The following is a 15,494-nucleotide window of genomic DNA, read 5'->3' as shown; positions in this document are numbered from 1 at the left end:
CGGGGGTGGGGGGTGCTTGCAGATTGAGTTCAGCCCGGCGACGAGAGCGCGGCGCAACGTGTGCGCTTGCGCATTAAAGAATCTCTTGGTTGTGTTGGTTATTGTGTGTCAGTTCACTCTCCTCCATGTCTGTCTGTGTTTCTGATGCACATTTCTTGCCACATCCGACACGTGTGGAAGAACCGGGAAGAACGCAAAACGTCCTAATGTCGAAAAATACTGCCATAAAGATTGCGAATTGCGACACCACAATATAAACGATATAGCATAATATGAAACGATAGACATTTTTCTATCGTCATACGATATATATCGTCATATCGCACAGCCCTACCAGAGAGGCTAATCCAGGAACAACCAGGCAGCCTACATAGACAACGTGGTCATTTTCAGCGAGACATGGGAGGAACATCAGCAACATCTGAGCGAAGTGTTTACCAGAATCCATGCAGCAGGACTGGTCGTCAACGCAAGCAAGTGCTCGTTAGTGCAACCCGAGGTCCAGTATCTGAGCTATGTCATCAGAGGGGGAGTTATCAAGCCACAGTTGGACAAGGTGGAGGCCATTAGGGCAAAACAGAGACCCACCACAAAGAAACAAGTGAGGTCGTTTTTGGGACCGCCGTTTCATCCCTGAGTTTTCAACTAGGGCAGCTGCCCTTAGAGTTGACAAGAAAGACGAGTGCCAACCAAGTGAAATGGACTACAGAGTGTGAAACATCCTTCGCCTACCTGAAGGACGCCATGTGCCAAGAGCCGGTACTGCAGAGTCCCAACTTTGACCTCCCATTTACTGTGCAAACGGATGCCTCTGGAGAAGGACTTTGGGTGGTGCTGCTGCAGGGTGAAGGAGAGAACCGGAAACCAGTGGTCTACATCAGCAGGAAGCTGTTCCCTCATGAAATGAAGTACTCCACTGTTGAGCTAGAGTGGCTTGCAATTAAGTGGGATCTGGACACTTCAAAATATGATCTCCTAGGGAAACACTTTGCATTGGAGTCTGACCATTGAGCACTACAGTGGTTGCATAAGATGATGAACACTAACACCCGAATCACCCGGTGGCACCTGTCCATGCAACCTTTTAAATTCACAGTGAGGTACTGTGCCAGGAAGGACAATGTCATTGCCGACTTTTTGTCCCGCCTTTCAGACTGGGACAAATCTTAAGGAGGGGGGTGTGTGTTGATGCGTTTGTCCCGACCTCATCACGAACATTAGTGTTTTGAATGACAACAAGTGCACACTGATGGCGTTGCAATAAACCCACACTGTCACTTAATGTTAACGACATTGCCGCAGAATTGCGATTTAACTTTAATATAAACCACTCAAGATCCTTACCTTGGACAAATAGCACCCGCAGAGCTTCCATGTAAAGTTATATGGGTAAACACACCAGACATTCAATCTTGGTGAAAGACTGGAAAAGACACACTTTCTATGTGCTTATATGTATGCTTTGTGCTTTGTGAAAGTCTTTTAAGCTCCCTATCTTTTTGCAATGCCTTTTTCTTTTCTGGACTGTTTGGAAAAGGTAAACGCTATAGGGTTGCAACGGAGCTCATTGCTTCCGGGTTTGAGTTTCGCTGTGATCACTCCTAGGGAGTGACACCTAGTGGTTGCTTTCAGACAGTGTTCAAGACCATACATATAGAAGCAGGGGGCACCGAGTATAATTGCAATTTCTCCTTGCAGAGATGTATGACAATAGTTTGTTTGTTTCTTTTTCTTGTCATGTCATGCAGAAATGTTTTTTGGAATTACTAATATGGAACTAAAAGCTTATGCATAAGAATTAAGGTTATAGAACATTTAGCCTTACCTGTATTTTTAGGAAAGTGGACCGGTCCAATCCGGGGAGGAGCTACAGGAAGGGGATAAAATAGGCCTTACCTCAACCTGTAGTCAGTTCAGTTTTTGAAGCCTGTGTAAGGTAGTGGCTGGTCTCAGCCAGTGCATTTAATAAGCAAAGCAAGCTTATGGTAGCGGTTCAACTGTCTCAATGGCGTAAGCCATGCGTTAGCTGTATTCTTTTTCTGTTTTTGTTTTTTTCGTGTATTTAAAGCCTAGTTTTACTGGCAAGTTTTTTATGTTTAGTTTTTGTTGTTTTTGTTTTGTGTGCAACGTTCCTGTTCCTGGGCTTCTCAGAAGTTATTGCACAGACCTGATTGACGAGGTGGACTCTTTGAATCAATAAACGTGACAACTTAATTGGTGACAAACTCTGCTCTCCTTGCCACTTATTCCACCATCCTTGGTCGCCGGGTCCATCTACTTTTTCATAAATGGTGGCAGCGGTGGGATCCAGTGGCTATAGAGTTCCCCTTTCTGTCAGAGTGTTCCCTTCCGTGTCAGTGACCCCAGTTGTTACATTGTTGGGTCTGAGATAAAAAGCCCAGGCAGAAGGCGATGCGCTCTCTGTTCCTAAAGCCGTGAGTCGGGCTTACAGTACGCTGCTCCTGTTAATGTTCACTATTCTTCACAGCTGCAGTCAGGAGTTATTAATATAAAACCTCCTTAACTCTACCCTCAATTGGTCATTTCTAAGGAGTGTTACAATATTTATATATATATACAGTTGATTATTTTAATTTGAATGTGTGTGATTTGCTCTGTAGTAGCGTTTGCATTTAATTAATAAAATGTCTGTGATTCTACTGTGCCTACTTCAACTGCAAAAAGCAACGTTGTAGATATTGTCTTGGCTAGTATGATACACTGGACATGTCTTTGTCTCTTTTGTTGCATTTAGATTTAGTGGATCAGAACAATATGAGCACACCTCGGCCGGACTGGCAGCCCTTTGACAGATCCGTTTACTTTGTGTTCTAACTGGAGACAGACAAGTGAAAATGTGTTTTGAACGGAGATGAAAAATGAATCGATGTTGTCGTGCAAGGCAACTCAAGGGTGGCATATTGTCCTGAAAGAAGATTCTCTGTTCAGCTGAAATGATGACACGCAGCGTGCTCGATGTCCTCCAGCTCCAGGGGATTTCATCTTGCAAAGTACGAAACTAAAGTATTCAATTATAAGTTCGAAAGCGGCATTTGTTTAGTGTTGATCTAAGAAATAAGCGCTGCATCAGGAAAACCAATCAAGAAAAAGACCGAGCCAGGTAGGAGTCGAACCTACAGTCTTCTGATCCGTAGTCAGACGCGTTATCCATTGCGCCACTGGCCCTCGCCACGGCCTGCTCGCCTGTGTGCAACACATTGGCAGAAAGCATCATTTATTGTAAAACTTGAATGTTGTAAATGTCATGCTTAGAACTGAGACATAGATGTGCAGTTTCAGCACAGTGCTGTTCACATGCGCAGTGTATGTCCGTGCACATGTGTTGTGGCGCTAGGTGCGCAGTGCTGTGCTCAGCGCAGGGGAATTAGCTCAGATGGTAGAGCGCTCGCTTAGCATGCGAGAGGTAGCGGGATCGATGCCCGCATTCTCCAGGCTCTTTTAGCCTCACTCGGGTGTGTTTCACTAGGAGTACATGTACAGGCCTGCTAATGCTGAAGTGCTACCTTGTTGTGTGTCTTTCTCCATCCCATTGTGGACTGTGGCCGTATTTTATCCATTGAATAGCCTACATACTCAGTGAAGGACGTGGAAATGTGACCATTGTCAGTAGATAATGTCAGACGCTCATCAGAGTGGCCATAAGTGTACACTGTATATCTGGTCCCAGTGAGCAGCAGCGGGACACTGCCGGTAGTGTGTGGAGTGCAGAGCCGCGTCACAGGCCGGGCGTCCCTTCGATAGCTCAGTTGGTAGAGCGGAGGACTGTAGAGGCTCGTCAGGCATCCTTAGGTCGCTGGTTCGAATCCGGCTCGAAGGAGAAGCGTTTTTATTAACATCCTTCATGATTGACTTTATAACAGTCTTCTGAAACGGAGCGTTTCCGATGATGATGAGCAAGAGGATAAAACGAAAATGAACGCCTTTCAGCATGACAAATGTCCAGTCAACAATGGCAGGTACAATCTTCAAAGTGGCCATAGAGAAAGATGAATGAACGCATCTCCTAGGATTCTTTTAGTCATTTGTGTTTTATAGTTGGGATGGATAGTTAACTTATACATTCATTTCAACATGTATTTTGGCAGGGGACGTCCTACTGGAAATATGTTCGTCTGTGCAATACAGGAATACATATCAGGACAAGAAGGCTATTTAGCCAGCTAACACAAGGTGTTATAACAACGATTGCAGTAAAGTTGTACGTTGTTTGAGGCCAATGCAACAGTGTGACACCGTTGTGTGAACGACACAAATGGTAACTGGTCCTACAGAAACGGTGTGGTAATATTATTAAAAATTTTAAACCCACATTTTCGCATCGTTTCTCAAATAATATACATTACATTATATTCATGTTGGCACTGACTCTTCTCCATATAGCAGAGATGAAAGTATGGCATTAGAAAAGCAGTGATGTGGTCTTTAGGAATGGTTCAAATAATTCAAAGACAAACAGGATACTCTTTCATACAGACATTATGTAACTACACAGCAAATTCATATTGTTCTTGCCTGGGAGGCGAACTTCACTGCGAACTAGTGCCACGTATACCACACCATGTGCCATTTCTACCTTAAATGTATTACTTTTATTGTAGTATGCGTGTTAATATCAGTGATAGTTTGTCATTGTAGTAGTAGTTGTAGCAGTATAATTTAGGTTAGGAAGTTAGGTTAGGTTAGGAAGTTGTATATATCAGAAACTATGTAAGAAAGTAACTAGGTTTGTAGCTGTAGTATAATAGCAGTATCTGTTGTTAATCATCATCATCATCATCATCATAATACAATGCATACCCAAAAGGCATGATGCTGTTTTAACATAAATCATAACACATTGATAATATGCAAATAGAGCCAATTAGGAAAAGACAACTTGTGATAAAATGAACAAGAAATGTCATAGGGCACCATGGGCCTAATATGAGGCTGTGAGATGATCATCCCGCAATAAATGAATAAAAATGCATGCCTCAGAAACCCAGCAGATGGCACAATGATATAACTGCATAGAGTCAAATAGTAAAGGTTATCTTTCTGTACTGCTACAACTCCAACAGCACTTCTGTCAAATTATCCTAAAAGTTATCTGGCTATCTCGGTTAGCAGCTGTGAGGAACGGGTCCGGGTGTGTTTCTTTCTTAGAATTGCGTTGATGTTGGTAAATGGATAGCTAGTAGTTTTGAGGTCGTTAATCAGGACAGGCAACAATTGGATGGGTTTTATCAATTGAATGTTATTTTTACAATCAGATGGGTTTTAAGTTGTATATTATTTTTACAATAATTCACTATATATGTATATATATATACACTCAGCAAAAAATAAACATCCTCTCACTTTCAACTGCTTTTATTTTCAGCAAACATAACATGTGTAAATATTTGTATGAACATATAAACTGAACAAGTTTCACAGACATGTGGAATAATGTGTCCCTGAACAAAGGGGTGGGGGGTCAAAATCAAAAGTAACATCTGGTGTGGCCACCAGCTGCATTAAGTACTGCAGTGCATCTCCTCCTCATGGACTGTACCCGATTTGCCAGTTCTTGCTGTGAGATGTTACCCCACTCTTCCTCCAAGGCACTTGCAAGTTCCCAGACATTTCTGGGGGGAATGGCCCTAGCCCTCACCCTCCGATCCAACAGGTCCCAGACGTGCTCAATGGGATTGAGATCCGGGCTCTTCGCTGGCCATGGCAGAACACTGACATTCCTGTCTTGCAGGAAATCACGTCCAGTGAAGGTGGGTTTGTGCCCGTAGGCGACGTTGTTGCCGGTGATGTCTGGTAAGGACCTGCCTTACAACAGGCCTACAAGCCCTCAGTCCAGCCTCTCTCAGCCTCTCTCAGACAGTCTGAGCACTGATGGAGGGATTGTGCGTTCCTGGTGTGTAACTCGGGCAGTTGTTGTTGCCATCCTGTAGCTGTCCCGCTGGTGTGATATTCGGATGTACTGATCCTGTGCAGGTGCTGTTACAGGTGGTCTGCCACTGCGAGGACGATTAGCTGTCCTCCCTGTCTCCCTTAGTGCTGTCTTAGGCGTCTCACAGTACGGATATTGCAATTTATTGCCCTGGCCACATCTGCAGTCCTCATGCCTCCTTGCAGCATGCCTAAGGCACATTCACGCAGATGAGCAGGGACCCTGGGCATCTTTCTTTTGGTGTTTTTCAGAGTCAGTAGAAAGGTCTCTTTAGTGTCTGAAGTTTTTATAACTGTGACCTTAATTGCCTACCGTCTGTAAGCTGTTAATGACTGTTCCACAGGTGCGTGTTCATTAATTGTTTATGGTTCATTGAACAAGCATGGAAAACATTGTTTAAACCCTTTACAATAAAGATCTGTACAGTTATTTGGATTTTTACAAAATTATCTTTAAAATACAGTGTCCTGAAAATGACACACTTTCTATGTGCTTATACGTGCGCTTTGTGCTTTGTGAAAGTCTTTTTAGCTCGCTGTCTTTTTGCAATGCCTTTTTGTTTTCTGCACTGTTTGGAAAAGGTAAACGCTATAGGGTTGCAGCGGATCTCATTGCTTCCTGGTTTGAGTTTCGCTGTGCTCGCTCCTAGGGCCCAGGAGCGACACCTAGTGGTTGCTTTCAGACAGTGTTCAGGACCATACATGCAGAAGCAGGGGGCACCGAGTGTAATGGCAATTTCTCCTTAATGCAGCCATTCGTATAGAGATGTATGACAATAGTTTGTTTGTTTCTTTTTCTTGTCATGTCATGCAGAAATGTTTTTTTGGAATTACTAATATGGAACTAAAAGCATAAGAATTAAGGTATTTTTAGGAAAGTGGACCGGTCCAATCAGGGGAGGTGCTACAGGAAGGGGATAAAATAGGCCTTACCTCAACCTGTAGTCAGTTCTGTTTTTGAAGCCTGTGTAAGGTAGTGACAGCTCTCAGCCAGTGCATTAAATAAACAAAGCAAGCTTATGGTAGCGGTTCAACTGTCTCAATGGTGTAAGCCATGAGTTAGCTGTATGCTTTTTCAGCTTTTTTGTTTTTTTTGGTTTATTTAAAGTCTAGTTGTACTGTTGTAAGTTTTTTATGTTTAGTTCTTGTTGTTTTTTTTTTGTGTGCAACATTCCTGTTCCTGGGCTTTTCATCCAGAAGTTATTGCACAGACCTGATTGCTGAGGTGGACTCTTTGAAGTAATAAACGTGACAACTTTATTGGTGACAAACTCTACTCTCCTTGCCACTTATTCCACCATCCTTGGTCGCCGGGTCCGTCTACTTTTTCACAAATGGTGGCAACAGTGGGATCCAGTGGCTATAGAATGTGATAAGACAGGGGAAAATGCCACCAAATCGTGTATGGGATGAGAGAGTCGTGGAGGATGAAGAGCAGCAGTCTGAGCAAGGAGCAGAAGGACCCAGGGCAGCGGAGGCTCAGTCTTCAGTCCAGAGCACTGCAGAGTTGGTGGACTTGCAGAAGAACTTCATGTGGCTCCAGCATGCAAGAGAGGAGCGTCTGGAAAAGGAGACACAATGACAGGACCAGCGGTGGAGAGCGCTCCAGCACCAGTTCGGGTTACTCCAGGAGGAGGTAAACCAGGACAGGAAAGACCGGCAGAAGCAAGGGGGACCTGCATCTGTCATGCCTGGTCCGGTTCTAGTGCCAGTTCCAGCCTCTTTTCAACCCTCTAGTGGCTGGATAGAAAGCCGATGAGGACATTGAGCATGACCTCACTACCTTTGAGAGGATTGCTCTAACATGTAATTGGCCAAGGGCAGAGTGGGCATTGCACCTGGTCCCCCTTTTAACAGGAAAGGCCCGAACAGCTTATGTGGCCATGGACTTACAGGACACTCAAATATATGACAAGATCAAAGATGCAGTGTTACACAAATTTGAAATCCATGCTGAGACATACCATGAGAGATTCAGGGCTGCAAATGTGCTCACTGGAGAAACGCCCAAGGAGCTTCAAGCATGGCTTATATCAGTCTAAATTAGCGGGGGTGGGGGGTGCTTGCAGATTGAGTTCAGCCCGGCGATGAGAGCGCGGCGCAACGTGTGCGCTTGTGCATTAAAGAATCTCTTGGTTGTGTTGGTTATTGTGTGTCAGTTCACTCTCCTCCATGTCTGTCTGTGTTTCTGATGCACATTTCTTGCCACATCCGACACGTGTGGAAGAACCGGGAAGAACGCAAAACGTCCTAATGTCGAAAAATACTGCCATAAAGATTGCGAATTGCGACACCACAATATAAACGATATAGCATAATATGAAACGATAGACATTTTTCTATCGTCATATGATATATATCGTCATATCGCACAGCCCTACCAGAGGGGCTATTCCAGGAACAACCAGGCAGCCTACATAGACAACGTGGTCATTTTCAGCGAGACATGGGAGGAACATCAGCAACATCTGAGCGAAGTGTTTACCAGAATCCATGCAGCAGGACTGGTCGTCAACGCAAGCAAGTGCTCGTTAGTGCAACCCGAGGTCCAGTATCTGAGCTATGTCATCAGAGGGGGAGTTATCAAGCCACAGTTGGACAAGGTGGAGGCCATTAGGGCAAAACAGAGACCCACCACAAAGAAACAAGTGAGGTCGTTTTTGGGACCGCCGTTTCATCCCTGAGTTTTCAACTAGGGCAGCTGCCCTTAGAGTTGACACGAAAGATGAGTGCCAACCAAGTGAAATGGACTACAGAGTGTGAAACATCCTTCGCCTACCTGAAGGACGCCATGTGCCAAGAGCCGGTACTGCAGAGTCCCAACTTTGACCTCCCATTTACTGTGCAAACGGATGCCTCTAGAGAAGGACTTTGGGTGGTGCTGCTGCAGGGTGAAGGAGAGAACCGGAAACCAGTGGTCTACATCAGCAGGAAGCTGTTCCCTCATGAAATGAAGTACTCCACTGTTGAGCTAGAGTGGCTTGCAATTAAGTGGGATCTGGACACTTCAAAATATTATCTCCTAGGGAAACACTTTGCATTGGAGTCTGACCATTGAGCACTACAGTGGTTGCATAAGATGATGAACACTAACACCCGAATCACCCGGTGGCACCTGTCCATGCAACCTTTTAAATTCACAGTGAGGTACTGTGCCAGGAAGGACAATGTCATTGCCGACTTTTTGTCCCGCCTTTCAGACTGGGACAAATCTTAAGGAGGGGGGTGTGTGTTGATGCGTTTGTCCCGACCTCATCACGAACATTAGTGTTTTGAATGACAACAAGTGCACACTGATGGCGTTGCAATAAATCCACACTGTCACTTAATGTTAACGACATTGCCGCAGAATTGCGATTTAACTTTAATATAAACCACTCAAGATCCTTACCTTGGACAAATAGCACCCGCAGAGCTTCCATGTAAAGTTATATGGGTAAACACACCAGACATTCAATCTTGGTGAAAGACTGGAAAAGACACACTTTCTATGTGCTTATATGTATGCTTTGTGCTTTGTGAAAGTCTTTTAAGCTCCCTATCTTTTTGCAATGCCTTTTTCTTTTCTGGACTGTTTGGAAAAGGTAAACGCTATAGGGTTGCAACGGAGCTCATTGCTTCCGGGTTTGAGTTTCGCTGTGATCGCTCCTAGGGAGTGACACCTAGTGGTTGCTTTCAGACAGTGTTCAAGACCATACATATAGAAGCAGGGAGCACCGAGTATAATTGCAATTTCTCCCTGCAGAGATGTATGACAATAGTTTGTTTGTTTCTTTTTCTTGTCATGTCATGCAGAAATGTTTTTTTGGAATTACTAATATGGAACTAAAAGCTTATGCATAAGAATTAAGGTTATAGAACATTTAGCCTTACCTGTATTTTTAGGAAAGTGGACCGGTCCAATCCGGGGAGGAGCTACAGGAAGGGGATAAAATAGGCCTTACCTCAACCTGTAGTCAGTTCAGTTTTTGAAGCCTGTGTAAGGTAGTGGCTGGTCTCAGCCAGTGCATTTAATAAGCAAAGCAAGCTTATGGTAACGGTTCAACTGTCTCAATGGCGTAAGCCATGAGTTAGCTGTATTCTTTTTCTGTTTTTGTTTTTTTGGTGTATTTAAAGCCTAGTTTTACTGGCAAGTTTTTTATGTTTAGTTTTTGTTGTTTTTGTTTTGTGTGCAACGTTCCTGTTCCTGGGCTTCTCAGAAGTTATTGCACAGACCTGATTGACGAGGTGGACTCTTTGAATCAATAAACATGACAACTTAATTGGTGACAAACTCTGCTCTCCTTGCCACTTATTCCACCATCCTTGGTCGCCGGGTCCATCTACTTTTTCATAAATGGTGGCAGCGGTGGGATCCAGTGGCTATAGGGTTCCCCTTTCTGTCAGAGTGTTCCCTTCCGTGTCAGTGACCCCAGTTGTTACATTGTTGGGTCTGAGATAAAAATCCCAGGCAGAAGGCGATGCGCTCTCTGTTCCTAAAGCCGTGAGCCGGGCTTACAGTACGCTGCTCCTGTTAATGTTCACTATTCTTCACAGCTGCAGTCAGGAGTTATTAATATAAAACCTCCTTAACTCTACCCTCAACTGGTCATTTCTAAGGAGTGTTACAATATTTATATATATATACAGTTGATTATTTTAATTTGAATGTGTGTGATTTGCTCTGTAGTAGCGTTTGCATTTAATTAATAAAATGTCTGTGATTCTACTGTGCCTACTTCAACTGCAAAAAGCAACGTTGTAGATATTGTCTTGGCTAGTATGATACACTGGACATGTCTTTGTCTCTTTTGTTGCATTTAGATTTAGTGGATCAGAACAATATGAGCACACCTCGGCCGGACTGGCAGCCCTTTGACAGATCCGTTTACTTTGTGTTCTAACTGGAGACAGACAAGTGAAAATGTGTTTTGAACGGAGATGAAAAATGAATCGATGTTGTCGTGCAAGGCAACTCAAGGGTGGCATATTGTCCTGAAAGAAGATTCTCTGTTCAGCTGAAATGATGACACGCAGCGTGCTCGATGTCCTCCAGCTCCAGGGGATTTCATCTTGCAAAGTACGAAACTAAAGTATTCAATTATAAGTTCGAAAGCGGCATTTGTTTAGTGTTGATCTAAGAAATAAGCGCTGCATCAGGAAAACCAATCAAGAAAAAGACCGAGCCAGGTAGGAGTCGAACCTACAGTCTTCTGATCCGTAGTCAGACGCGTTATCCATTGCGCCACTGGCCCTCGCCACGGCCTGCTCGCCTGTGTGCAACACATTGGCAGAAAGCATCATTTATTGTAAAACTTGAATGTTGTAAATGTCATGCTTAGAACTGAGACATAGATGTGCAGTTTCAGCACAGTGCTGTTCACATGCGCAGTGTATGTCCGTGCACATGTGTTGTGGCGCTAGGTGCGCAGTGCTGTGCTCAGTGCAGGGGAATTAGCTCAGATGGTAGAGCGCTCGCTTAGCATGCGAGAGGTAGCGGGATCGATGCCCGCATTCTCCAGGCTCTTTTAGCCTCACTCGGGTGTGTTTCACTAGGAGTACATGTACAGGCCTGCTAATGCTGAAGTGCTACCTTGTTGTGTGTCTTTCTCCATCCCATTGTGGACTGTGGCCGTATTTTATCCATTGAATAGCCTACATACTCAGTGAAGGACGTGGAAATGTGACCATTGTCAGTAGATAATGTCAGACGCTCATCAGAGTGGCCATAAGTGTACACTGTATATCTGGTCCCAGTGAGCAGCAGCGGGACACTGCCGGTAGTGTGTGGAGTGCAGAGCCGCGTCACAGGCCGGGCGTCCCTTCGATAGCTCAGTTGGTAGAGCGGAGGACTGTAGAGGCTCGTCAGGCATCCTTAGGTCGCTGGTTCGAATCCGGCTCGAAGGAGAAGCGTTTTTATTAACATCCTTCATGATTGACTTTATAACAGTCTTCTGAAACGGAGCGTTTCCGATGATGATGAGCAAGAGGATAAAACGAAAATGAACGCCTTTCAGCATGACAAATGTCCAGTCAACAATGGCAGGTACAATCTTCAAAGTGGCCATAGAGAAAGATGAATGAACGCATCTCCTAGGATTCTTTTAGTCATTTGTGTTTTATAGTTGGGATGGATAGTTAACTTATACATTCATTTCAACATGTATTTTGGCAGGGGACGTCCTACTGGAAATATGTTCGTCTGTGCAATACAGGAATACATATCAGGACAAGAAGGCTATTTAGCCAGCTAACACAAGGTGTTATAACAACGATTGCAGTAAAGTTGTACGTTGTTTGAGGCCAATGCAACAGTGTGACACCGTTGTGTGAACGACACAAATGGTAACTGGTCCTACAGAAACGGTGTGGTAATATTATTAAAAATTTTAAACCCACATTTTCGCATCGTTTCTCAAATAATATACATTACATTATATTCATGTTGGCACTGACTCTTCTCCATATAGCAGAGATGAAAGTATGGCATTAGAAAAGCAGTGATGTGGTCTTTAGGAATGGTTCAAATAATTCAAAGACAAACAGGATACTCTTTCATACAGACATTATGTAACTACACAGCAAATTCATATTGTTCTTGCCTGGGAGGCGAACTTCACTGCGAACTAGTGCCACGTATACCACACCATGTGCCATTTCTACCTTAAATGTATTACTTTTATTGTAGTATGCGTGTTAATATCAGTGATAGTTTGTCATTGTAGTAGTAGTTGTAGCAGTATAATTTAGGTTAGGAAGTTAGGTTAGGTTAGGAAGTTGTATATATCAGAAACTATGTAAGAAAGTAACTAGGTTTGTAGCTGTAGTATAATAGCAGTATCTGTTGTTAATCATCATCATCATCATCATCATAATACAATGCATACCCAAAAGGCATGATGCTGTTTTAACATAAATCATAACACATTGATAATATGCAAATAGAGCCAATAAGGAAAAGACAACTTGTGATAAAATGAACAAGAAATGTCATAGGGCACCATGGGCCTAATATGAGGCTGTGAGATGATCATCCCGCAATAAATGAATAAAAATGCATGCCTCAGAAACCCAGCAGATGGCACAATGATATAACTGCATAGAGTCAAATAGTAAAGGTTATCTTTCTGTACTGCTACAACTCCAACAGCACTTCTGTCAAATTATCCTAAAAGTTATCTGGCTATCTCGGTTAGCAGCTGTGAGGAACGGGTCCGGGTGTGTTTCTTTCTTAGAATTGCGTTGATGTTGGTAAATGGATAGCTAGTAGTTTTGAGGTCGTTAATCAGGACAGGCAACAATTGGATGGGTTTTATCAATTGAATGTTATTTTTACAATCAGATGGGTTTTAAGTTGTATATTATTTTTACAATAATTCACTATATATGTATATATATATACACTCAGCAAAAAATAAACATCCTCTCACTTTCAACTGCTTTTATTTTCAGCAAACATAACATGTGTAAATATTTGTATGAACATATAAACTGAACAAGTTTCACAGACATGTGGAATAATGTGTCCCTGAACAAAGGGGTGGGGGGTCAAAATCAAAAGTAACATCTGGTGTGGCCACCAGCTGCATTAAGTACTGCAGTGCATCTCCTCCTCATGGACTGTACCCGATTTGCCAGTTCTTGCTGTGAGATGTTACCCCACTCTTCCTCCAAGGCACTTGCAAGTTCCCAGACATTTCTGGGGGGAATGGCCCTAGCCCTCACCCTCCGATCCAACAGGTCCCAGACGTGCTCAATGGGATTGAGATCCGGGCTCTTCGCTGGCCATGGCAGAACACTGACATTCCTGTCTTGCAGGAAATCACGTCCAGTGAAGGTGGGTTTGTGCCCGTAGGCGACGTTGTTGCCGGTGATGTCTGGTAAGGACCTGCCTTACAACAGGCCTACAAGCCCTCAGTCCAGCCTCTCTCAGCCTCTCTCAGACAGTCTGAGCACTGATGGAGGGATTGTGCGTTCCTGGTGTGTAACTCGGGCAGTTGTTGTTGCCATCCTGTAGCTGTCCCGCTGGTGTGATATTCGGATGTACCGATCCTGTGCAGGTGCTGTTACAGGTGGTCTGCCACTGCGAGGACGATTAGCTGTCCTCCCTGTCTCCCTTAGTGCTGTCTTAGGCGTCTCACAGTACGGATATTGCAATTTATTGCCCTGGCCACATCTGCAGTCCTCATGCCTCCTTGCAGCATGCCTAAGGCACATTCACGCAGATGAGCAGGGACCCTGGGCATCTTTCTTTTGGTGTTTTTCAGAGTCAGTAGAAAGGTCTCTTTAGTGTCTGAAGTTTTTATAACTGTGACCTTAATTGCCTACCGTCTGTAAGCTGTTAATGACTGTTCCACAGGTGCGTGTTCATTAATTGTTTATGGTTCATTGAACAAGCATGGAAAACATTGTTTAAACCCTTTACAATAAAGATCTGTACAGTTATTTGGATTTTTACAAAATTATCTTTAAAATACAGTGTCCTGAAAATGACACACTTTCTATGTGCTTATACGTGCGCTTTGTGCTTTGTGAAAGTCTTTTTAGCTCGCTGTCTTTTTGCAATGCCTTTTTGTTTTCTGCACTGTTTGGAAAAGGTAAACGCTATAGGGTTGCAGCGGATCTCATTGCTTCCTGGTTTGAGTTTCGCTGTGCTCGCTCCTAGGGCCCAGGAGCGACACCTAGTGGTTGCTTTCAGACAGTGTTCAGGACCATACATGCAGAAGCAGGGGGCACCGAGTGTAATGGCAATTTCTCCTTAATGCAGCCATTCGTATAGAGATGTATGACAATAGTTTGTTTGTTTCTTTTTCTTGTCATGTCATGCAGAAATGTTTTTTTGGAATTACTAATATGGAACTAAAAGCATAAGAATTAAGGTATTTTTAGGAAAGTGGACCGGTCCAATCAGGGGAGGTGCTACAGGAAGGGGATAAAATAGGCCTTACCTCAACCTGTAGTCAGTTCTGTTTTTGGAGCCTGTGTAAGGTAGTGACAGCTCTCAGCCAGTGCATTAAATAAACAAAGCAAGCTTATGGTAGCGGTTCAACTGTCTCAATGGTGTAAGCCATGAGTTAGCTGTATGCTTTTTCAGCTTTTTTGTTTTTTTTGGTTTATTTAAAGTCTAGTTGTACTGTTGTAAGTTTTTTATGTTTAGTTCTTGTTGTTTTTGTTTTGTGTGCAACATTCCTGTTCCTGGGCTTTTCATCCAGAAGTTATTGCACAGACCTGATTGCTGAGGTGGACTCTTTGAAGTAATAAACGTGACAACTTTATTGGTGACAAACTCTACTCTCCTTGCCACTTATTCCACCATCCTTGGTCGCCGGGTCCGTCTACTTTTTCACAAATGGTGGCAACAGTGGGATCCAGTGGCTATAGAATGTGATAAGACAGGGGAAAATGCCACCAAATCGTGTATGGGATGAGAGAGTCGTGGAGGATGAAGAGCAGCAGTCTGAGCAAGGAGCAGAAGGACCCAGGGCAGCGGAGGCTCAGTCTTCAGTCCAGAGCACTGCAGAGTTGGTGGACTTGCAGAAGAACTTCATGTGGCTCCAGCATGCAAGAGA

At 43.7% G+C, this 15,494-nt stretch overlaps 6 non-coding genes across 6 annotated transcripts; 4 read left to right on the top strand and 2 right to left on the bottom strand.

The window, feature by feature from the left end:
- Positions 1-3,113: 3,113 nt before the first annotated feature.
- Positions 3,114-3,186, bottom strand: trnar-acg (transfer RNA arginine (anticodon ACG)). The gene has a single exon. It is a non-coding gene; the product is annotated as a tRNA-Arg (tRNA).
- Positions 3,187-3,379: 193 nt separating this feature from the next.
- trnaa-agc (transfer RNA alanine (anticodon AGC)) lies at positions 3,380-3,452 on the top strand. Its single transcript has one exon. It is a non-coding gene; the product is annotated as a tRNA-Ala (tRNA).
- Positions 3,453-3,752: 300 nt separating this feature from the next.
- Positions 3,753-3,838, top strand: trnay-gua (transfer RNA tyrosine (anticodon GUA)). The gene is given in 2 exon segments: positions 3,753-3,789; positions 3,803-3,838. It is a non-coding gene; the product is annotated as a tRNA-Tyr (tRNA).
- Positions 3,839-11,107: 7,269 nt separating this feature from the next.
- Positions 11,108-11,180, bottom strand: trnar-acg (transfer RNA arginine (anticodon ACG)). The gene has a single exon. It is a non-coding gene; the product is annotated as a tRNA-Arg (tRNA).
- Positions 11,181-11,373: 193 nt separating this feature from the next.
- trnaa-agc (transfer RNA alanine (anticodon AGC)) lies at positions 11,374-11,446 on the top strand. Its single transcript has one exon. It is a non-coding gene; the product is annotated as a tRNA-Ala (tRNA).
- Positions 11,447-11,746: 300 nt separating this feature from the next.
- On the top strand, positions 11,747-11,832 carry trnay-gua (transfer RNA tyrosine (anticodon GUA)). The gene is given in 2 exon segments: positions 11,747-11,783; positions 11,797-11,832. It is a non-coding gene; the product is annotated as a tRNA-Tyr (tRNA).
- The last annotated feature ends 3,662 nt before the right edge of the window (positions 11,833-15,494 follow it).

The sequence above is a fragment of the Amia ocellicauda genome, chromosome 2, assembly GCF_036373705.1.
Source record: "Amia ocellicauda isolate fAmiCal2 chromosome 2, fAmiCal2.hap1, whole genome shotgun sequence".
Lineage (NCBI taxonomy): Eukaryota > Metazoa > Chordata > Actinopteri > Amiiformes > Amiidae > Amia > Amia ocellicauda.
The sequence above is the reverse complement of the archived record's forward strand: the minus strand, read 5'-3'. Positions and strand labels throughout refer to the sequence as shown.